The 13,010-nt window shown below is 34.2% G+C and overlaps 1 long non-coding RNA gene across 1 annotated transcript; it reads right to left on the bottom strand.

Annotated features, from left to right (window-relative positions):
- Window positions 1-358: 358 nt before the first annotated feature.
- Window positions 359-12,692, bottom strand: LOC147837983 (uncharacterized). Its single transcript, XR_015525474.1, has 5 exons — window positions 12,643-12,692; window positions 11,837-11,978; window positions 8,737-8,803; window positions 7,729-7,879; window positions 359-2,274 (listed from the first exon to the last, which is right to left on the bottom strand). It is a non-coding gene; the product is annotated as an uncharacterized LOC147837983 (long non-coding RNA).
- Window positions 12,693-13,010: the final 318 nt, after the last annotated feature.

Genomic DNA, 13,010 nt, shown 5'->3' on the forward strand with positions numbered 1-13,010 from the left:
TAAAAAGTCCATAGGCTTCCTTTACCCGTAGGCAAAACTAAAATAGGCTATTAGTAACAAATATAAATAAAAGATAAAAAACTTTTTGTGAAAGCAAGAGATAATCGTGTGAGAGTGCTGTTATAAAAGGAGTCTCAGGTGACCAACAATTGTGCATTACTGCAACACCATTTATTCCAGAACATCTGAGCCACTTTCAGTTCTAAAGTTTTCATTTTTGGTTTTATTTTATTTTTTTAAGTCTATTTAAAGCTGCAGTAGGTGATCATCTTCAGAATCATGTGTTGTGCTGGTCGAAAGTCTCTTCACAGTCCAAAAGTAAAGATTAAAGAAAATGATCTAAATGTGTTTATATGTATTTTTATATTCTGGGTAAGGCATAAACTAAAACATGTTCATCCAATTAAATATTGTCGGGCTGACAATTCTCATAATTCTTATAAGTAGTTCAAACTGTCAGCAAATGTAGATTTGAACCACTGGGCATCTCTTCATGCAGATTCACCATTTGCGTGTGGATGCGTGCATGTGCGCCGCGCTTTTATGTGCAGACGAGCAGTCACAGTTGCGAATCAAATGCTGAATAAAAACCTGTTAAACTCCTGAATCTATATTGGAGTGAGTTTTGCACGCTGGAAGAAGAATAATACCATGACTGAAGTATTTCTGTTAGGCAGGTCATGTTCTGTGTTAAACTCTTTTAGTCACACAGAGCTGATGTAGATTGTGTTGTTATGAATGGGTTATTTGCACAGAAGTGTTGTTCAGCCACTGAAATCTCCCCGTGAAAGATTGATGCGACTATTTTCAGTTTCATAAGGTCCTTTTACAGCATTGATAAAGTAGATTTATATTTAGTTTAACAACAAAACATCAGTAAATAGAGCTATTCGGCCTAGCCTACTTTACTGAGCTGAAGATGCTTTTGTATTTATATTGGGTCATTTCTGAACAATGACAGCCTGTGATGCGCTCTTTATATTGTTCACCACTACTCTGAATATTCATGTGAAATAGCATGCAAATATGGTTTAGTAATAAGTGTAATTCCTGCACGCCACCGGCCAAACACTAGCTACATTTATAAATGGTGAATGACATGATCTAGTGGGTTGTCCACTGCCATCTTTACGATGAGCATTCGTGTTTTAGGAGGCGTGGCTTTGGATGGCAGGGGAGGGACTGTGTTTCAAAGATATTATGCCAACCGGTTAGTATTTTGGCAGATCACCTACTGCACCTATAACTTGTTTGTTAATTAAATCCTGTTTTGTTATTTAGCCTATTATTTTTAAGTAACAGTGAAGTTGCATATTAACTTGATATGCAAAGAATGGGAAATAAATTCTTTTTGACATGCTGATTTTGGTAAAAATTGTGAATATAGGTAATACTCGCCTTGCAATTTTAAAATCATTGTATTTTTTTTCCTTTGAGCAGGCAATTTTCAATTTAAATGATTGCTGCTGCAGTCTGAAAGTGTTGGTTAGGCAATGCTGACGGACACAGCTAAAGCTGGACAAGTTACAGTTAATTGATTATTAATTCTGATAAGAATAACATCAACAACAAGATAATATTAATAATAAGTCTTTTATTTAAAAATGAATTTAACATATGTAATAGGTCTACAGAAATGTGAAACGAACCAAACATCATCTTTAAAATAGTCAGGCCTCAGCTCTCTGTGATATCTCTCCCTATCATCGATACACAACACTAGTGTCAATCGGCACAACCCTATCTTGTAGTAAACATAACTCCAAACTGCAATATGGTCATTTAAATGTCGTTCACGCATCGACGTTCAGGGGTTCGAATCGAGATCGCCATCTTTTTACGATTAACTATGCAGTCCAACTATCACTTGCCAGTAATTAACCAATCTTTTATAGTAAAATCTGTATGTGTACTATTGGTCATACTGTATGAATTAACTCCAGAATATCTGGCATGTGAAAATACATAATTGAGCTATCCTTTCATCTTTAAATAAATTGCTTTAAGACACAATTGTATGATGTTATATAGTTAGAACAAGATTACATTTTAAATAAACCTGCCAAAGGGTCTGTCTTACCTTGTTCTGGTTACTCTGCCCTGTTCACTTAGCAGCAAATATCACTAGATAGGCTACCTGGTGCCTGAATGAAAGGGTTACCGTCTTATTCCCTGATCTTCTTGCTTTGTCTGACTGTTGTGGCTCAGTTTGTTTGTGAGGATCACTCATCTTCACGTTGTCCAAAGCAGGTGAGGAGACAGAACATTATGGGACTGGATGTCAGAAAAAAAACAGAGAATATCGAAATCAGAAATATTTGTCAAGACAGAACAAGTATATTCTTCTTTTTCTATATTCAGGGTTTCTGCAGATATCATAATGTCAAATTTAAGACTTATTAAGACCTTTTTAAGACCATTAAGTATTAAATTTAGGACCTATATCGCAATATCAAAAACACGCATACACATAAAGAGATCAGAAGAAGAAGAAACCGACAGTAAAATCTGACAAATAAACAGAGAAGTAAAAAGCTTCTGGAACTAGGTCATATCATTAATATCATTCAGGATAATCGTTTTTAATTATTTTATAATTAATTATAAAGATTTTTATAACCATTCAAGATTTTTTAAATACATTTTTTATCTAAATGATGCATCACATGCTTTTCTTCATATCTCAGACAGTTCTACCCATTAAAGTTAAATATTAATGGCAACAGATTTTGGGTTGCTCTACAATTATATTTTTTATTAAGGCAGAAATAAAAACAGAAAACAAGTACACTCACTAAAAATATTGAGGTTTTTTATTTTTTATTTTGCCCACTCAACAATTCACACACGACTTTCTGGCTTGTTTAGTTATTACCAATAAAGCCTAGAAATTGGGCATCAATATACTGTAAACTGATAAATATATTCATACATTCCTTTCCAGTTGAAGTCAGAATTATTAGCCCCCCTGTTTATTTTTCCCCAATTCCCGTTTAATGGAGAGCAGATTTTTTTTTCAACACATTTCAAACATAATAGTTTTAATAACTCATCTCTAATAACAGATTTATTTTCTGTTTGCCATGATGACAGTAAATAATATTTGACTAGATATTTTTGAAGACACTTCTATACACCTTAAAGTGACATTTAAAAGCCTAATTAGGTTAATTAGGTGAACTTGGCAGGTTAGGGTAATTAGGCAAAATTTTGTTACTTAATTTTAGTTTGTAACTTGTAAATTGTTTTAAATTCGAAATTGTAATATAGGTCTATACATTAGTGTAAAACCTATGCATGATGGAAAAACATATTCTGTAATATTAAAACCAACTGGGTCTACACTTTTGCATGGCCTCTTTTTTTAAACAAACTTATCCCACAGGTTTTTCCAAACTTTTACAAAAACTGTCGTCCTTTCCCACTGCTGTTGCAATTTCTAGCCAAAAAGTATTGATCATCTGGTTCTACTTCTCCCTATGATCACGCATGGACTGATCATAAAGAAGATGTGTGTATAGGGCTGGATGATATGACAAAAATTTATATCATGATATACTTCTTAATTTCGGTCGATATGATATAATTCCGATATCGATATGGACAATATTAAAAAGACATAAAAAAACTGCCAAGAACGCACACAATAGATGTCTGTACCTACAAATATCTGCAAACTGAATTTGCAAAGTCTATAATACCTCCAGGCTCTTATAACTTTTCTTTTAATAAAAAGGTTTAAAAAAATTTTACTTGTTAACTTTTTCAAATGTTCACTCTCTTTTTTGTATTTAGCCTTTACAAACAGACATATATATATATATATATATATATATATATATATATATATATATATATATATATATATACACACACACACACACACACACAGGGCTTTACATTAACACCCGGCAACACGCCAAATTCAGGTAGATTTCAGCTTTGTCGTGTTAGACAGTCACTCCCACAAGCCACTTTGCCTGGTTGAAAATAATTTTTTTTCAATTTTGTAGTTTTCCTAAAAGCAGGGTTCGACAATATAAGGATGACCCAATATGCGTGCAAATGTGATCTTAGAATCCAGAAGTAAAATAATTGTGATCACGTGAGCAGAAGAAAGCAAGTGAATACCAAATGAGAGGATGATCATTAGCCACTACAGATTACTGTAAATATTTTTGATACATGACAATAGTTATTTTTTTAAAAGTCAATTGCTTTTCTTTCTTTTTTAAGAAATGTTTTATTAAATAAAAAGTATAGTATACAGCTATATTTTGCTTGTTTTGACACATTAAACATTTGTGTCTAAGAAATAATTATTGTTTTGTATGGTTATAGAGATAAATTTGGTAAACCGTTAATTTTGAGCTCTAAAAAAAGTCATGCTAGTCGTGCAAACACTATGAAACCATGACTCCTTTACTCATGCTCATTGAGCAACCTCATACTCGACACACAAAAAGTGAAATGATTGAGAACACGTGGACATAACACAAAATTTAAATCAAGTAATTTTAGCATGTCAACGTCAAACTTATGCATATAAAATATATTTTTCCAACAACAAAATTGTGGATAGTGAAAATGCAGAGTGGCTAGTAAAGTTGGAAATCTACTAGCCACAGTGGCTGGTGATCAAAAAAGTTAATGTCAAGCCCTGTGCAAATATATATATATATATATATATATATATATATATATATATATATATATATATATATATATAGCTTGTTCATTCACATCTGTATTCAGGGCACACTTCAGGGCAAACTTTCTGCGACGTAGCTAACCAACTGCTGTGCTAAGCGCTGGCAGCGTGTCTGTGATGTCACATGCGTGATGACGTACATCATGCTCTTTCTGATGGCTGAGCACTGACCGTCACTCAGTGACAAATGATGCAATCTAGGGATGTAACGGTATTGTAAATACCGTCATACCGCAATATAAATTTTTTCCGATATTAGCGTAGTCGCATGACTCGATAAAACTATAGGTCTTCTGAGAAAATTTGCTCAGGCGAATGAAGCGAACGGGAGGTAGTGGAAACTACAATTCCCATCAGCCCTGGGGTTGCCATCATTCTTTGCGGTCTGTTGTCGCTACAGATCCAGTAATGCGGAAATGAAGTGTGCTGCTAGAAGCGAGGATGAAAAAGACCTGGAAATGATCGAACATAAAGCGGGTGTTGTCGCCGCGCGCGTACTGAATAGCGGTGTTGTCGCGCGCGTACTGAATAGCGGTGTTGTCGCGCGCGTTCTGAATAGCGGTGTTGTCGCGCGTGTTCTGATCAGCTGTGTTGTCGCGCGCGTACTGTAAAGCGGGGAGGGGGGGTTGAGCACGCATACTCAAGAGCGGTGTTGTCGCGCGCCTACTGAAGAGCGGCACGTAGGGTGTGTCGCGTTGCGGGGGCACTTTTGATCATTTTGGAAGGGCACTTTCTATCCAAGACTAAAAAGGGCATGTGCACTGCACAGGTTGAGCCCTATGTGTGCACGTGCCTGCAAGTTGGGGAATACGACTAATAGTATGGGGACTGCATGGGGACTGCAGAAACACAGCACACTGTTCAGATTGATGCAGACATTGACTTGTACCGCAAAGAGATCTCTATCTCACTCATGGCTTGTCCTCTCAAGTGGGGGAAAGACAATGCACAATGTTACCCACTGCTGTCAACCTGGGCCAAGTCATATCTCTGTCCCAGAAACCTCAGTCCTAAATGAGAGGGGTTTTTTTCTGTTGCAGGGGACATTGTAAATACCCAGAGATACCAGCTTTTACCAGATTATAGTTATATGATAATTTTCCTTTAAACCCATCTCTATCTAAGTGAGTGAGTGATTAAATGTTAAATGTGATGAGTTTTTAACAATACTAAATTGAAACTTAATTTTTTTACATGGTTTAATATTTTTTTGTTATTAAAATTGAAGTTCCTGTTTCAAATGTTACAGATAGATGGCTAATTTGTATGTCATTGACACTTTTGGCACTTTTTTGGAGTATTTTCATAAGTTTTGTTTTTCCTGTAAATGATTCAATAAATACCGTACCGTGACATTCATACCGAGGTATTACCGTACCGTGAAATTCTGATACCGTTACATCCCTAATGCAATCTATAAGATCTTAAAAATATAATTATTTTATATATATATATATATATATATATATATATATATATATATATGCAAATTTATATCGAAATACCGGAAATGAGTTTAAAACTCATATCACGTTACTGAAAACAATTCTATAGCGATATATATTGATATCGAATCATTGTCCAGCCCTAATGGGTGTATCAATGGGTGTATCAATGGGCATGCATCAAGTTTATATATGCGCAAGTTTCATACATGTTTTGAACATAGTATAGGTTTATATGCGAGTAATTTATATGCTCGTGTTGATAAGCAAAGTTTTATTTAGATCCTACACGGTGCCTCATAGCCATCTGTGTCGGGAAGGTGGATGGTGAGGCGACAGGTTGACTTAAACTTAAATGATGCCTCATCTTCTGTCATTGCTTCTGACTCTCAGTATGTTCTATCGGGTGGAACAGATTTGATGTCTTTCCGCTGTTAGTCGGCAGACTCGGCACCACTCTACCGCACATTTTGCAGAGCACCGAAACTAAACGTTTATCGAAACTTAAAAAGCTGAATCACTTCCACACCACTGCATTCGTCTTTCCTCTCTCATCAACTAATTTGTCTGCATTCTTAGTTGTGGAAGCTTGTTCATTCACATCAGTATTCAGGGCACACATTTTGTAGCATTTTGTAGCATTCTGCGACGGAGCAGCTTAACTAACTTCTGAGCGCTGGCAGTGGCAGCGTGTCTGTGATGTACGTCATCACGCAAGTGACATCACGCTCATTCTGAGCACGAAAAAGTCATTCAGTGACAAATGATACAAGGTATAAGATCTTATCTATAATAAAACAGATGTATGCAAATGTATATCGAAATACCGGAAATGGGTTTAAAAATCATCACTGTTATTGAAAAAAATCTATCGCGATATATATTGATATCGAATTATTGTCCAGCCCTATGTGTGTACAGTCATACCTGTTTCAGACAAAATCTCTTCAAAGTGTTTCATATTCAATTCAAATCAAATTTGAACCGCACGAACTGAAAAAACATTTTGTGAGCTCTGCCAGCCAAAATCATGTCGCGGCTGGCAGACCTCCATAAACACAGTGATGACATCACATTTACCGCGCGCACTGAGTTCAATAACAGAAAGCTGATTAGCAATTGTCGGTATAGGGCATGTCGGTCTTATTTGTAGTTGTAATAACGCAAATTACAATTGGACTAGTGAAATAAAGAACTACAACACCCTGAAAACCTAGCAACAACAACAAAAAAAGAATTTAAATGAGTTTTAGATGTAGCGTTACATGGACATCGCAAAAATAAGACCTGTGCAAAAATATTTAAGACTTAGAACAGTGAATTTAGGACTTTTGAAGGCCTTAAATTTCGATTTTTTAATTTTAGAATTTTTAAGACCCCGCGGAAACCCTGTATATTCCTTCTGACCAGACTTTCTACTTATACATGTCAGTCAGTATTGCTATTTTGACTGTCAATATTACAGAATAAAGCATCCGTATAATTATGGTTGAATTTTATGTTTCATAATATAGACAATTGGTAAGTGAACCTACTGATTTCTGTAGACTCATACTACTGACCCCTACTCACCATAACCAGAATCTCCATAATTGTAGGTTATATCTTCTCCTGGAAGTATGTTGCACACAGCAAAGATATGATTTTCATTTTGCAGTTAGGAGCTTTGTGGTCATCATTTACAAGTCTCCCTAAAGACCCATCTTCTTTCGATGCATCCATGCTGTAAAACATAAAACAATCACTAAGCATAAAATACAAACAATTTTTAAAGTTTATACATTTAAGATGTACTATTTTTTTTCTGTGACCATCTTCAAAGAGGTGTTAACAATAGTATCGAGAATTAATTCTATTTTAAAACTTGCTAATTATTTCACTAAAAACTACAGATTTGATTATAAGTGTTAATTAACATTTCACTTCTCAATTCCTGTAAAATATTTTTTATGTCTGTGAGGAACATTTTTTATGAAATTGCAATCAAATATGGGAACTGATTGTAATCAGAATGATCAGAATCAGAAATACTTAAATTTTGAGATGCATAATATATTATCGGCCATATCAATATCAGCCGATAAATGCTTTTTTTTTATGTTATGGTCATCAGTCTGATATCAAAATATGGCCGATATATTTAAGCTGATAGATTACAGAATTGCCTGCCTTGCACATGCGTGGGTCGAACTTGTTCAGAGTTGTGCAGTGCTTGGACATTATTGTTGGGTGATACACAATTTTCATGTCATCCACCTTTGAGATCACCTATCATGATACTATAGCATAGGCCAGGGGTCACCAATCTTATTTCTAGAGGTCCAGTGTCCTGCAGGGTTTAGCTCCAACTTGCCTAAACACACCTGCCTGGGTGTTTCAAGTATACCTAGTAAGACCTTGTTTAGCTTGTTCAGGTGTGTTTGATTTGGGTTAGAGCTAAAACCAGCAGAACACCGGCCCTCCAAGAACAAGTTTGGTGATCCCTGGCATAGGGGCACGGCAGTGTTATGTTTGCTTATTTGCTCATTTATTTAACCACATCTAAACATATTTAATAACCTTTCGGCTAATCATACTCACCACTCAAACTTGTACTCAAGAACAAAATCCCCTCTGAATAAAGCTTCAGTGGTGAAAACTCATCCTCCTAAACAAAAGACGTTCATTAGCTGCAGTTTGTTGAAAATTAATTATCATTGGTTCATAATTGCATTTTTTGAGTTTGCATTAAATTCTACAGACTTTTGTGTTTTTATTTGAACTAATTGTTCTACTTGTCCTGTATGCTTCTCAAGCTTTATGAGAAGTGTCATTAATGTCTTTTCAGGTGCACTCAGAGGGCAATCGCCTGTTATGTCATGTCATTCAGCTTTTAATTGTTAGCATGATGTAGGTCTTTGAAATAATATTTATACAATATAGTTATAATGACATGTATGGATGATTAAACCAGTGTGTTTAAACTAGTTTTAAATTTGTTTGTTTTTGTAGTTTGGGCCAAAACAAATGTTTGTTGCAATTTTAATAGTTTAAGTTCATTTGATTGACTATTTAAAAATCTGTGGATATTATCAATGCATTTATTGGATAAAATAAAATTGCTACCTTTTACTGTAAAAAGTCCCCATCCCCAGAAGTGATTAAGGTTACACAGTCATATATATAAATGTGTAAAAGATGAAGCACTATGAATATATATTTAAAAGAAAATATGTCAAATAAATGACCAGATCTCTGTGTGGAGCACTGGCTGTTGTCAGACTCCTTGTGCAAACAAAAAATTCTCTGAATAATTACAATATATAGCTAAATGTATTTGAAAACATAGACATACTATTGAAAATTAATACTTTAATTCATTAGAGTCGTACTTCTGTGGGTATTTTGGTTAAAGTAACCTAAAAGTAATACAAAAGTAGTGTAATGCATTTCTGAGATATTAATATTGTCATGTAACCAATTACAAAAAAAGAAATGGCAGTAACTTTTAATATATATATATATATATATATATATATATATATATATATATATATATATATATATATATATATATATATATACTGTAATGCATTTCATTTTGGAAGTAACTTGCCCAACTGTGTTCGCTATTGTTTGTTAGCACAAAGATTAGATATTAACGGGGATTTGGAACAAAATTGTTTATGCACAATGGGCTCTCTGCACAGCTAGAGTTTTAAAGCCAACGATAAACTTCCGGTGATAGCTTAATGTGGATATTTTCAATTTCACAAAGTTGTTTGTACATCATCAATGTTGTAATGTTATTACAATACATTCAGTTAAACAGACTAAAGCATTCATTTAGTTGTTCAAGCGTAAAATTAGATGAACGATGGTATAACCACTAGCGCCGTCAGTATAGCAAAAGGCTAGCGCAGAAATTCCATTGAAAATACTGGGTAAAGTCTAAATCGAATACGTGGCCGGCTGGTATGTGCTATGCACATCCATATAGCAGCATTTTTATGATAGGTATAATAGGCGACGCAGTGGCACAGTAGGTAGTGCTGTCACCTCACAACAAGAAGGTCGCTAGTTCAAGCCTCAGCTGGGTCAGTTGGTGTTTCTGTGTGGAGTTTGCATGTTCTCCCTGTATTCGCGTGGGTTTCCTCGGGGTGCTCCGGTTTCCCCCACAGTCCAAAGACATGTGGTACAGGTGAACTGGGTAAGATAAAAATTGTCTGAAGTGTATGAGTGTGAATGAATGTGTATGGGTTTCTTAGTGATGGGTTGCAGCTGGAAGGGCATCCGCCGTGTAAAACATATGCTGGAATAGTTGGCGGTTCATTCTGCTGTGGCGACCCCAGATTAATAAAAGGACTAAGCTGAAAAGAAAATGAATGAATGAATGTATAACAATAATGAATATTTTTACAGTACTGTGACGGTTGGGTTTAAGGTTGGGGTGAAGGTAGGCTTTAAAAAATAAAATGTATTGGGTATTTTAATAGATAGCAGCATAAATAATACTCAATACAACTACTGTTTTTACGTTACTGTAACAGTTGGATTTAGGGTTGGGGTGGGGATAGACGTTAATAAAATACAACAAATGTGAAATTTAAGAAATAATATAAATAGTTTTCGTTAACTTTCGGCTGCAACCATATCTGATCTAGCAACAACCAAAATACAGGGTAAAAAACTCATATTTTAAAGACATGGCGGGGGGAAATGGACTTTAATGCAGTGCTTCTTGTCCGATCTGAAACCCACTTCATATCATAAATATAACAGGTAGTGAAGATTACTGATTTTTAAAGAAATCAGATCTTAAACGTGACTATTTTGAAATGGAAAGATGTCATTGGAAGCCATTGGAGTGCCTGGCTGAAAATTAAAAGTCTGGTGATCTGTAAAATATTTTACAACATTACAGATACATTAAAAACTAATTTAAGTGTGTGTATGGTTTGCATTGGTTACTTTAACAATTATAATAGCAAAAATAATTAATGTAGTGCTTTGTTGTATATACACATGTTCAGAGTCAATAAATGTTTCAACCCAATTTAATTGCAAAAGTATGATAAAGTACAACAGGTAACACTTTAAAATAAAATTAATGGATTAAAGTCAACGGTAAGAAAAAAGCCAGATTCATTACAGTTACTGTGTTAATATAGGATAAAATAATACAACTGAATATTATTAGTTATTATCCCCATTTAGTAAAACGACTAACTTTAGTAAAACGATTGTAATCAGATTACTATAATTTTAACACATACATAAGCATTAAGAAATGATCATCACCTAAGATTAACATTAAACTTTACCAATACTTTTAATTAACTAATGTTTACTATTGAAGCCTTCTTGCACAGAGTTAATGTACAGTACAACTGACCTATAAATATTTTAAATTTTAGTAACAGTTTCAGTTAATATTTCAACCTGTAGTAGGCCAGATGAACTTGAAAATATTATTGAAAAACAATTAAGTCTCTTAGAATGTTGCACTGTTAACAATACCACTGCAACACGACATGGATTTTACTAAAAAGAACTGTAAAAGTTTACATAATAAATAATTATTCAATGTATTTTGAGTTCCCATGATGTCAATATTGTACATGTTCATTATCATTCTATATTGAACCACTGCATAGAGAGATATAGACAGAGAGAGAGAGTGTTTGTGAGTATAACTTACCTTTGTAATTGTTGATGAATTGCACTTGCAGGTTTGTCACTTTTACAACAAATGTAATGTTCTGCATCCTCTTGAGGTATTTTACGCTTTCTGTTTTTTCTTACTCCCAGCATGAAGACAAAGGGCATGTTTCCTATAAAGACTTTACGAAAAAATAAATATAATAAATTATATTATGCTAATAAATAACATAATAATAATAGCATAATACATTTTATATATTGTCTATTGTTCTGCTGAACCCAAATGATTTCACATAGATCTAGTAATGTACTTCTATCTAAAAATTTAAATCAGAAATTAAATCATAATGTAATTAAAAACAGAATAGGTAGGATGTAAATCACATCCAAGATTAATTTTCCTATATTCGTTAAACAAAGCTATAAATACATTGTTATTTAGACTGAAAACAGGGCTAGACCCACATGAACCATTTTCATGTTTTTGTAACTTTACACACCTCAAAGTTATATATACTTTGATATAATAAAGACGTTATATATATATATAATGTTCTGTGCGTTTGGGAAAGCTAATTAACATCATTAAAAGGCTTATTTACTTAAAGTAATTTAAAATAATCACCATATTAAACAAAAAATAAAGATTTTATTTTTGGGGCAACCACACAAGCACACGCAAACACTATTTTGATCAACAGAAATGTAGTGTGTTAAACAGTATACAGCTAACATTGCTAATATAATCGACAAAGGAATATAAGCACTAAACATACATCTTACAAAGGAAATGTTTTGTCGTGTAAGCAGTAATTATGCATTTAAATACATAAATTGATTTACCTGCTCTCCCTGGAGAGATGAGTTCGCGGGAAAAGGCGTCTCCAATTGATTGCGTCATTAGCACGTGTTTGCAAATGCCGCGCGTTCATGAGTTGAATGAGGCGCTGTGAGGGATGTGTGCTTAACACACACACACATACACACGAACAGAGGGGTGGGGGAGGGAAACTGCAGCAGGTTCAACTTGGAGTTTGCAAAATGTATGCATCCACGTGTTGAAGTGTTCACATATTTGTTTTATATTGAACATGCTCTTTTCATTTGACTTTTTTTTTTTTTAGAAAACCTGATTTTCTTTGATTATGGTGCACTTTAATTGGTCACACTTTACAATAAGGTTTATTAGTTAATGTTAATTAATGCATTTA

This window comes from Danio rerio, chromosome 24, assembly GCF_052040795.2.
Source record: "Danio rerio strain M-AB ecotype USA chromosome 24, GRCz13ab, whole genome shotgun sequence".
In the NCBI taxonomy this organism is placed as follows: Eukaryota; Metazoa; Chordata; class Actinopteri; order Cypriniformes; family Danionidae; genus Danio; species Danio rerio.